At 42.2% G+C, this 12,332-nt stretch overlaps 1 long non-coding RNA gene across 2 annotated transcripts in view; it reads left to right on the top strand.

Annotated features, from left to right (window-relative positions):
- The window catches only part of LOC120372115, a 29,000-nt gene that overhangs the window by 216 nt on the left and 16,452 nt on the right, over positions 1-12,332 (top strand). The window contains exons 2-3 of one of the 2 annotated variants that reach the window (XR_005584737.1): positions 1,013-1,060; positions 2,778-3,045. This is a non-coding gene — a long non-coding RNA (uncharacterized LOC120372115). Of the gene's footprint in view, positions 1-1,012; positions 1,061-2,777; positions 3,046-12,332 lie in introns of those variants that run through there. The other variant, XR_005584736.1, reaches the window with a different exon arrangement.

The following is a 12,332-nucleotide window of genomic DNA, read 5'->3' as shown; positions in this document are numbered from 1 at the left end:
GGGGGCTGGCCTCCAGAGGAAGGCACTGCTCTGTAAGCAGAGTGGGGGAAAGACTCTGGACAGCTGAGTTGGGATGAAGCACCTACAGAGGGTTACTTTGGAGCCTGAGTTGGAAGAGGAGCCCTGATGGGGCAGAATTCCCTGGCTGGGGAGGAACGTGGACAGGCTGACTGAGGCAGAGGAAAGCCTAGCAGTTGAGAGATGGTGGGGAGGAGAGTGGACAGGCTGCTCTGTTGTTAGGTAATAAGCTGGACTCCAGCTTGGAAATGACAGGGCAGTGTCCTACCAGAAACCCTGCATAGGACAGCCAAGCTGATGAGAAGATTGAGTTGATTGGAGCATGGGAGGTGGCAGCTGGACAATGAGACAGGCTGTTGCCAGTGGGAGCCTGTGTAAAGTAAGGGGTTGAAGGCTGAGCCCAGCGGGGCAGGAGACTCTCTTGTTCTGATGTTGTATTGGAGTGGGGATTAAAGGACTCTGTCCCCTTGGAAGGGGTTGAACACTTTAAAATGGCTTGGCTGGACAGCATCTGGAGTAAGCCCGTGATGGTTGTGGGGAAACTGAGGTCGTGCTGCAACTCTGGGTTTTGCTGACAGTATTTGCAATTAGTGTGGTTGGGCAGAATGTAATGACCTAGTAACTCTAGAAGCAGAGGGCCTGGTTCTGAGCTCTGCTGCGCCAGTCTTACACTGAGGCAAACATAGTTACCTGAGGGGCTGATGCTGATTTATGGCTGTTTTTACACAACTGTAATGCCCTTATCTTCAGTAGAGGTTACGCCAACCTAAATGAGACCGGAATTGGGTCTACAAGGCTTCTGTAGATTGTGCTCTTTTACTGGAATCAAATGTATATAGCAAAATTATGCTTCCTACTTTTATAACAATGAACACGTGTATAGCACATTACAAACAATGCATGTTCAAAGCACTATGCAAACATTAAGGGACAAAATCTGCTCTCAGTACCAGTAAATTTCATATACACCATAACGCTGTCCCTATTTTTATAGCTAGGATTGATTGACTGAATTATTGGATGTGAGGAAAAGAAGATAAAGGTAAGTGCAATATATTATTTATTGAATTGCAAGAGAACCTTGGAGCCCCAGTCATTGACCAGGGCCTCATTAAATTCTAATCATTCATATTTTACATTTGTCCACTGTTCTATGTGTTATACAAATCTGGAGAAAAAGGACTAAACCAAAGAGGGAAGATAACCAAGGTGTAGTGCCAAGGGGAGGGTGATACTCTTTTATCTGACATGTTGTATTCAGAAGTGCTAAGTGAAGCCAGGAAATTTGTCAGTCAGAAATTCCGACTATAACTGCCTGTTGCACACACTCTCCAGGCCCATGTGCATTGCCCTTCCATAGTTGTTGTTTTTAGTTGATTGACAGGTATCACATTTATAGAGTGTTTCCTCTCTCTTATATGCTGCTCTGTCAAGAGCTGCCATGTCCCTCAGTCAGTTGCACCAGTGTTCCATCCCAGGAGGTGCATTTCCAGTGGGATAGTGTCAGATGATTTGGTGGCTTGAAAGAATGAGGGTTCCTGGGGGATTCAGGTTGGCAAGCCCTAGATATAAACAAATCAGGACTTACCTTTTGTTCCAGCCAAACTTTAATTCTGAAGGGTACCACTGTCTTCCCAAAGGGTCCTGATTTTTGGACTGCTCCATCGCGGCTGTAACACTATTTAAAATGTTTAGAACGGGTCCAGAAGTAAGCCTGGGAATTAGAATTCCTTCTACAGTCACACTGAGGGACACAGGATAGGAAAAAGTTGTTTAGGGGTTGGAAGGAAGGGAAGGGTATGTACCCATCTTGTGTGCCAGTTGTTTGGTTGTATTAGTATGAGTTCCATAATAAACATGGAAGCATGCAGGGAATCCTCCATGACCACAACACTTAAACATCTCTACTTTGGACATACAGACTAGAGAGAATTTTCTGGTGAATCAGACAGAGGCCTCTGCCAAGTGGTAGCTAATTTCACTGCCTGGCAGGTCAGTTTCTCGAAGAAGAAATTTGTCTTGGCATCAGAGAATTTTCCTAGTGTAACTTGCTTTATTTACAGTGAGAGCAGTAGATGCCTGAAGCAGCAGTGGTCAAACACCTAGGAAATTCCTCCTTCTGGGAATTCTAGCCAAAAAAACCAGTGCCTGGTTTTCCCCCTCTGCTCTAGGTACTGACTCTAGTGTGAGAGGTTACATCACAAACCCTTCTCCTGTTTGCAACAAACCCCCAAAAAGAAATTGTATTAGAAAACTAACAATAATACAGCATGTCTTCGAAGACTGAATAGTGCTCAAATGCTAAGAAAAAGAATTTGTAAAACTCTGTGGAACATTGCCACCTGGTGACTTCTGTCATAATATTATGCCCACTGCTTTCCCATAGCTGTGTGGTTAAGATTGGCAGAGAGATTCCTAAATCCTGATTCCGTTTATACTGAAATGCTTCCATACTTATCCCCCTACACCTGTGACCTTTATTGAGTAGGGACATACTGATGCAGCATGCCTGACATGCTCTCCAATTTTAGCAAGCCTGGGGATTCCAGGACTGCTATTGCAAAACGCAACCAAGGTGATTGACTAATAAAGGTCTAATATATAGGTATAGTTAAAATCAATCTCTCTTGGAGGGTGGGGTGGGGCATATGACTTGCACATCAAATGTTTAAAAAAAACAAAACATCCAGACTAAGCATGAATCAAGTCCAAATTTTTTATCATTAGAATTAACATTTAACGAATAAATAAACCAACAGATTTCACTCCTCTATGCTGTTCTGAGGCTTTAAGAAATGAAAAACTGAAATCCCTCTTGTAAAATTGAACTGAACAAATATGGATTACTGCAAAACTGCTTCCTGCTAAGCACAGCTTTCCTTTCTGGTTTGAGATGTTCATTATCTCCAATATGAACACTGACGGGGACAGCACTACAGAGGACAACAGGTGTTGAAATGGAAAAATACTTGCCATAGGCAGCAAACAAGTAATCACAATTTTACCCTTTGTTCTGTAGACTTATAAACGGAGCTCTGATTTGTCCAGTCTTTAAGATGGCTTGTAGGCATGAGAGAATGCTGTACAAACAGAGAAATCACTTGAGCACAACCATGATGGGGTTGTTTTTAATCAGACACTTGTTTTTAATTTTGTAATAAAAATATATTTACCTATAAATGATAAAGTGTTTGTTAAATATTTGTAAGGACTTGTAAAGTTCATAAAGCTGCAACACACTTTAAAAAAAAAATCTACTGTTTTGTCTCTGTTGCTAAAGTAGCTCTGACCAGCATAGAGTTCCAGTAGATGTCAGTGTTGGAATTTGGTGAGCTCTGGGAATCTGTCCAAGCCCAGTGCCATACTAAACAGATGGACAGTGTAAGCAGTTCTTAGAGCATCGCCAAGTAGCAAGGGTATTTGGGGAAACTTTGGCTTGTTGAGGGACTTCTGGAATGCATGCTACCTTGCTAGATAGTGCCTGTGTTTTAAACAGTGAAACATCATGTGACTGTATTATAAACTCCTCTTAAATGCTGATGGTGTTTCCTTGCTATCTGAGGGGTATCAACATAAATGCTCTTTTTTTTATTATTATTATTTTATTCTGCCTCATCTCTATAACACACATACTGAATTTCTGCCCAGAATGTAATGGAGAGAGAACTCAGCCTCCTCAGGACTTGAAAGGTTTTAATTGACAGAGTCTTATGCTGATGCTCTAAACAAAGAGCACGAGTCATGGATGAAGGTTAAGGAACCGTGTCAAAATCAGAAAAGCAGTGGTGCCTGTTAGAAAGGAGCAGTTTTGGCAATGGTTCCACTAAAACATTTGTTGTTTGGGTCTCTTGGACCAGGTTGTATATTGGTGTCAATGCGAATGAATTTGAGTCAGGAATCTGTGCTTAAGAGTTCTGCTTGGACTTGTCTTCCAACTACTTTGAGATTTATGTCCCTGTTTATGGCATTATTGATGATCCTACAGTATGCTACAAGACTATTTTCATAGCCATTATTGTGACAATAGGCAGCTCTTCAGTGATAAAAAGGTTTGTACAAACATCTTAGCTGGTGGAACCACCAAGGATAAGATGGTTGTGGGGGCGGGCAGGGGAATAATAGTGCAAGCAATGTATCACTTGAAAACAAGAATTGTGATACAAATTAAGGGCTAGATGCAAGGCCCCACTGGGATTCACAAAACCCCTGCTCAGCTGCCTTGAAACCTGTAGGCACCTACAATTGCTCAGGGCTTAACTTTTTGCAGTAAAAGTTTCCTAGGCACCTATGTTTCGACCACTGATCATGTGCACTGTAGCCCCACAGTAGGAGTCTGGACACCTAAGCCTCAGTGCAATGCACAAACTGGAGGAAGACAGGTGTTCCTCCTGTAACTACTGCTGAGACCAATCAGATAAGCCTGTTCAGACCTCCCCTACTGTTTTGGGCCCCTACAGGTGGGCCTACCCAAAAGAGCCAGGTGGGAGGCTCACTCCTTCACAACTTTTAGCCCAGTGGTTAGGATACTCAGCTGGGTTGCAGCAGACTCCCAGTTCAAGTCTAAGGGAGAGAGGACTTGACAGGGACTTCCACCTCTCAACTGAGTGCTTTAACCACTGGGCTCTGGGATCTTCTGATGTGGAGCTCCTTCAATCTCTCCTTTTGCACTGTAGATAAATAACAAAAGAATCACAGGGCCAGAGGAAGAGAACAAGCATGGGTGACTTTGTATCCTAGTGGTTAGAGCATTCACTTGGGATGTGGGAGACCAAGAATTCAGTCCCCCTGCAGCAATCTTTTATTATTGTATTATTATCCACAGGGGAACCAAAGGGAGCCCCACATCACCATATCCCATAGCTCAGTAAGTAGGTCGTTCACCTTGCAGGTGGCAGATCCCTGGTAAAATTACTTCCATTCGGGGCAGAGGGGACTTGAACTGGAAGTCCCACACATCCCAGGTATGTACCCTAACCGATTTGGGCCAGGTGCTGATGGGGAGTGTAACATGAATGCTGATCCATGCTCCCCAAAGACCTATTTGGAGGAGGGATTCATCTTTGTTTCAAAAACAAGTATCTTCTTTCTCATTTAAAATAATAAGAATCCAAACATAATGGGCAGAGATCTTCAGCTAATGTGAATCAGTGTCACCCCAGTGACCTCTGAGGAACTACCCTGGTTCTCAGTAGCTGAGAATCTGATCTTAGAAGGCAAATTCTGCTCTCCTTTGCACCAACATTAATTCAAAATCACTCTCCAGTGGTTAGTGGAGTCACTCTGGATTTATACCAGAGTTACTAAGAAGAGAATTTGGCTCTATGTATTCACTTTTTTTCCTTCATGGGTGATTACTGTGATTTGACAGTGATTTAACTGGGATTAATACCCTAATCTGCTGATTTCCCCATAAAATGACTGTGAGAATGAATAAACTGGACTCCTTGTTCTCCACAGACAAGACACAGCCTAGGTAGTATCAGTGCAAATTTACCCACACTGCCCTGAGGTTGTACCTCAACCCAGACCTAGGGGAACCATTTCCCTGTTTGTGCATGTGCTGTACTATGGGGCGGGGGAGACATATTGGGCACCTTTTTCTTTAGAGCATTGTAGCTGCTGTGAGTGAAGGGTGTGAGTCACTGTCTCTCCTTCATATACCACTCTCCCCTCTTTGAGGGTTACATCCAGCTGGGGTGCAGGTGACAAGCAGTCTCTTGTGCATATGAGACTTGAACCATCTCTGATTAAATGTAAATTTCTTATTCACACTTTCTCCCACCAGAGAATGGCTGCTTAAGCAAGTGATAGCCCGTAACACCTGACTGGGGCCAGTGTCTTTGTCTCTGAAAAACTTGTTTGTGGGTGTTACCCATAATTGCAGCATATTTCAATAACAATCATAGAGTAGAATCTCATAACTTCACAAATATTTCAACAGGATAATGATATTCAGCAGATTATAGCTTTTCAAATGATATCTCAAAAGGCATAATTGTACAAAATTTATCATAGGCTTGTGAAAGTCATGAACATAATAGTGTAGACCATCACAGGGTGGCAGTATGATACACTGAGGATGACATAAATTAAACAAGTTATTTTCATCTCTATTGGCTATTGGTGTGACTCTTCCATCCTCTCTTCTTTTCTCCCCTCTCCCCCGTCCCCCGATGATGGAGCTGGCTACTTGTCAGTGTAGGCATATCTTTTTTTCAGTTGGCCATGCAACAGACTGTTGTAAATGGGCCTGTCAGTCATTTGTGTGTGCGTTTGCGACCATTTGCCATTTAAAACAATAATAGAATCAAGGGTACTCTCTGTAATTTTGGACACCAGAGTATATGCAATTAAAATGTTAGCATGCTGTACTGTTGCCAGCTGTTCAGTACTGGTCTTAGGCCACAGAAAACTTGTCACTGATTTAATACACTCTTAAACATGGACTACACGCTTTGTTAACAAGTCCTGTCCATCTTTCAACAGCAATAGAGGAAAAAGTTGTTAGTTAAATCTTGATAGAGACTGAGTGGTCTGTTTGGGTATGAAGTCTCTGCAATTTCTTGGAATTGCAGAAGTAGATTGTCAGTATGCTCCAATACATGTTTATGCTGTATCCTCCATGTGTTGCAGAACTTGATTACTGTCTAATAACTCATCTACTTCACCTGACCTCCTGGGTTTAGCAAATGTTTTTTTTTTATTTAAAGTTCCAACTCCCATGCAACTCTGAGACCTTTCCATTTACTTCGGTCAGAGTTGGATCAGGTTGAATGAATATATGGCACCAAAGAGGCACATAGGACCATTGAAGTTTAACATTTCCAAAACAATTATAGGTTATTTCAATCCAAGTGTGACAGCTACCCTGTCTGCTCATCTTGAGTCAACATGTATTATTCAATAATGCTTATTTATGACATAACTTGAGATTTCTAAGCCAAACTGGGAAGTTAGCAGATAGTGATGTCCCACCTTTTCTTAATAAGAGTAATGGTACAAGTCTGATATTTGTCCTACTTTTATGTAGCCCACCTCATAATAGCAATTCACTACTCTTGCAGTGTATTGGCAAATCTTTCTTCTGGGCATCTGGGTTCTCATCTTGTCAGTAGCAAGATTATAGTTCAGACCCAGATGGATAAAAGGCAGTATACACATAGCAGATTACCATAAAATGCAGCAGCAGATATACTTACTGTTATTTATAGTCAACCCCTCTTATTTGGGACTATGATAAAAAGTATGTTAATGTAAGCACCAGAATCAGAAGATTTAGAGGGATGGAGCTCTTTGCTCCCTCTACAGGGGAGAAGGAGAAAAGCCAGCTCTGGCCAATGCTATTTCCATGAATTATAATGTTGCTTACCCACAATTCCACCAACTGAGTTTTGTTGCTCAGTTTGAAATTTTGTTTCTATTCTAGATAAGAGCATTATTACTGTGCTCATGAATGGGAATAGGAATTGTACAGGCTATGCTCTGGAGTGAGCAGGCCACCCTGACTGAATGGATAGTGAATTTTGGCTTGGCAACAAAATCCAAGCTCTCCTGAAAGAGAAGGAGAAAGGGCACTGGGCTAGAGATGAGGGTTCTAACCCAAGGAGCGTGCATTCTATGCAAGGATTCTGTTTTTTGCCTTGGGATCTCCACCTGGCGATTCTGTGTCCCAGACTCAAGTAGCAAAATCACTGGTGCAGAGTGAGCTGATACTGGCCATTATCAGAGATGTCAAGTCATGTCTTTATATTAACATAATAGTCAAAACATGGTTTAGTTTTTTATAAAAAACTAAACCAAGAGCTGCTACTACTTTACACTCCTTGATCTAGAAAATAAGATATTCCAATCTGTAGTATGCAGTTTTTTTTCAGCATTTCCATTTCACAAGAAACTTTGAACATATTTATTTTTCAATCCAAATTGGAATGACAGCACACTTCTAAATGTCCAAATATCCCCTGGAACAGAAATTCCATGTTTTGACCTGCTCTGTTTTTAGAGAGGATAGTGCTAAAAACTGTCATGCTGCTATAACTTTAGCACCATCTAGCTAACTCCCACAGTAGCTCATTCCCTCTGGGCAGATGTAGGCCAGGAGAATAGGCAGAACTGATACTGGGTTTGGAGGATGGGATTGACTGGAGGTTTGGGGCAGGGGAAGGAAGGAGAGATGTGGGGATGACAGCTCCTGCAGCAGGGGCCAACATCAGCTTGCCCAATAAACTTTTGAGAGTGGGCAACACTGTCCATGATTTTGGGGGCATCTGACTCATGATTTTTGGTGGTTAGTACTACTGCAAATATAACCTTCTAAGCAGTATGCTTCTCCAGTGTCATTGCAGTACTTTGGTCATTTACAGCTGCATAATCTTCAGTCCATTCTATGTAACCCATCTGCCATAAATATGAAAAAAATTATTGTCAATATATTGCCAAAATTGTCTATTTTAATTAGAAAAATACCCTTAATTCTCAAAGTATTTCCTGACTGGGGGTCCTCTGGTGCTTTTTTTTTTTTTTTTTTTTTAAGGCCAGAAGGGGCCACTGTGATCATCTAGTCTGATCTACTGCACAACAGAGGCCACAGACCTTCCTTGAAATAAATTCCTGTTTGAACTTACACTTACAAGCCCTGATTCTCCAGGGCTGCTGAATCTGTCACGTATATTATTCTGTTTCATTGTGACTGCAGTGGAACTCCACAAGAACGCAGCAGCCCATTCGGGAGTGCAGGAAAGCACTGAAGCAGCTAAAACATTTGATAGGGGGCACATAGCACCTCAGGGGATTAGTAATTGGATATGGAGTCTTTCACTTCTAGGTCACTCACATCCAGCTCAGGAAAACACGAGCCAAAGCCTGTACCATCCGACAGCTGTTCAGTGGCTTGTGTCAGCTGAATGTTTCAGTCTATTTCCCAATGGACAGACGTCCACATCACAAAAGCTACCATTACAAATGGTACTAATTGGCACTCGCGCTGATACTCAGTAGAAAGAGCAAGAATGAAATGAGCACAAACTAAATTTATATACAAAAGCATAAAGAGGTACAGTCAGTATTTTTTTTTCCAAGGAGCGGGGGTACAAACTCAGACTTGGTGCAAATTCCATAACTTCAAAGGGGCTTAGGCCATGCTTCTCTCTTCACCATTTCTTGTTAGCTAGCTTAGGCAGCTCTTGGGTCAAATCACTGGCACTTGTAAATCCCATTCCTTGGCACCTAAGTCTCCCCATGTATTGTGTAGGGAGACAGGGTGCCTAACTCAGGCTTGTGAATTCCACCATGGGGCTGAGGAGTTAGGCACTGCAGTCCCCCTTGTGAATTCCACGCTCAATGTTTGTTTCCCTCTTTCCTTCTCTCCTCCAATTCTCCTCTTTCTTCTGCTATATTCTGTCCTTTCCTCACTCTTTGAATCTCTTCCTTCTCTTTGGCCTAAACCCTAATAATTGTCCCCTCTTGACTAACTCATTCTCTTTTCCCATGGTCCCACCTTTCACCTCCTAGCCACACAAGTGCTTTTCTTCCTAAAAATCTCTTCAGTAACAACCTCACTGCCTAAAATTCCAACCATACACAACCCCACATCCCTGCAACTTCTCATTCATAAGCTCAGCTAAAGATAGGGTTGTCACACTCAAACCCAGCTACAAGGGATCAACACCAGTATCTTTCTCCTGCAAGTGTAACTCTAACTATTCCAGTTAGGCCATGCTTCCTCAAATACTCAATGGATCCCAATAGTTCTGTCAGACACCAGTTTCTTTACCGGCATAGTTACTTATTTTACCCGTGCATATCTTTGTTTCAATCCTTTAGGTGATGAGGTATTTGCAATATTTAAAAAAATCTGAATGATTTACACAATAGGTGATAACAGCTCTTTATTTTGGTGTCAAGTATCAGAGGGGTAGCCGTGTTAGTCTGGATCTGTAAAAGCAGCAAAGAGTCCTGTGGCACCTTATAGACTAACAGACGTTTTGCAGCATGAGCTTTTGTGGGTGAATACCCACTTCGTCCGATGCATGTAGTGGAAATTTCCAGGGGCAGGTATTTTGGTGTTTATTTTGCAAGATGCTGAGGTGGCAAATATTTTCCTTTTATGCTGGGGGGTTGCAATAGAATAAAATAGCAAGAAATTGGCATGAATCAGGTTGGGTGGATTGCATGGAAAAGAGAGGTCACACTACAGTGACATCCTTTGGTGCTGTATAGCTGTGCCACTGGCTTATGAAGCTGCAATATGGGATCTTGCATCACGTAGCCTTGCGAGGGATAGTAAGAGATGAGCAGTCCGGACAGTAATTGTTCTCTTTTTCTATCTTTGGCATAAGAGGGCACTGTATATAGCTGGGGACAGCAGGTGGTATTGTCAATTTCAGGAAACGTATGGCAAGAAATCAATCATAAGCATGTTAAAGAACAGGAGCTAGCACCAGTAGACTACATCAGTGGAAACTTTTTTTTAAATGTTACTGTACAGAGGATCTCCTGGGATATATAGGCCTGACTTTTTTTTTTTTCCAGATGTGCTGCACACCCACAAGGCCATCTGAAGTGGGTGAGGCAGCAGGTGCTGATTACAGTTGAAAATCAGGCACATCGTGTCTATAAAGCTCCTCCATGCTGCCTTCCCTCCACACGTCTAACCTAAGTGCATGCATTCAGATTGAAATTTGTTTGTGTGTACCCACAATCTAATTTAAGATAAAATCTAAGCCCAGATTCTCACTTCATCATATTTCCACTGAAGCTATGCCAGTTTATGTTGGCTGAGACTCTTTCCCTTTTGCTTTGTTAGTAGTGCACTGCAAAAATCTGAAGTGGCTAGCAGGTGGATAACTCCCCGACTTCAATGGCAGCAGGGAAAGGTCCCTATAGGGTAGCTGCCCAAACAGCCCAGTAGGAACATTTCCTATTGATTCCATAGAGAGTCAATCTTCCCCTTGCTTTTTTTGTAGACTTCTTATAAGAATCAGTGAATTTCCATAATAGCATAAATATTCAGCTGATGCAGAAATGAGAAGTATACCCTAAGCACAACTGTAAATCATTGAATTAGTGTATGTGGGTTTTTTTTTAAAGTCACTAAAGGCTAAATTATCCAGATGAATTAACAGATCACAGGAAAATAGCCAATAAATGGAGACCCAAATGTGAAGAAATAATACAATAATTTTAATTAACTGTACATTACACTATTAAGCCACAGCCAAAAATTCACTATAGTCAGGGTGGAGCAAAGCATCCCTTAATCATACAATATCATCAGCATTTCAAAATAGTCAGCTTGAAATTTCAGCATGAGTCTTTCTTTCTACCCATCACAGGAATTTAAGAATGAAAGGGAGAAAAAAGTCAAGCACTTTGGCAAATAAGTTGTGGTATATATTGGAAACGTATACTGCATTTAAACGCATGCATGTTTCCCTTTAAGAGCAATTAGACAATTATGGGATGGGGAGGAAAAAACTAGTTTAAGCCCTTCTGACAGATTTTGTCATGTTAACATTCTCTGCAAGGTGGGAGCTATGTATTTCATTAGACATTTCCTTTCAGATACCTGCAGCAAGAAGTAGGGTTGCCACCTTTCTATTGCTGGCACCTGGACCCCTGAGGCCCCACCCCCTTTTCCACCTCTTTCCTGCCAATTCCTTGCCCCCAAAGCTCGCTGCTCTACCCTCCCCCTGTCACTCACTGGGTTGTCTCCACCTTCTCCCTCCCCCAACCCCTTCCCTCCCCCTCCCCCAAAAGCTGGACCACCTCTGCTCCAAGGCTGGGGTGAGAGCTGCTGCAGCCTGACAAGGGGCTGCCTTCTACCTACAGGCAGACTCTAGGTTAATGACCAAGTGCCTCCCCCGGTAACTGGATTGCCATATAAACCTAAATAGAAGCACATTTTGCTGTAGTCCATTCAGAGGAACATTCTACCTTGGGAGTCTTTTATCTCAGTTATGTTGGTCCTAGTTATGTTCTCAAATGCTCAGGATTCTCACTTGGAGTGCATTTGCCCCTTATCTCTGTGTGTATTATTCTCAGGCTGAGGATCATTCATGTTTGTTTTTTCCCCCACCTCGTATCTAAACTGCTAAAATGGCTGGCTCACAGTTCCACTAGTTAAAAAGCTTTTTCCTCTGATTTGAATGTGGTGCTGCTTTCCTTAATGGACCCTCCTTTTGAAACTCATGTTCATTATGTAAATTCTATTAAAAATGGCATTGTAATGGCTATCACTTCATCTTGCAGAGAGTGAAATACAGGCTTTGAGGGCGGGCCCCTATGTGATGCATTTCCTAAAGACAGAGTTACTT

This window comes from Mauremys reevesii, linkage group 9 (genome assembly GCF_016161935.1).
Source record: "Mauremys reevesii isolate NIE-2019 linkage group 9, ASM1616193v1, whole genome shotgun sequence".
Lineage (NCBI taxonomy): Eukaryota > Metazoa > Chordata > Testudines > Geoemydidae > Mauremys > Mauremys reevesii.
This window is presented reverse-complemented; position numbering and strand designations above follow the sequence as displayed.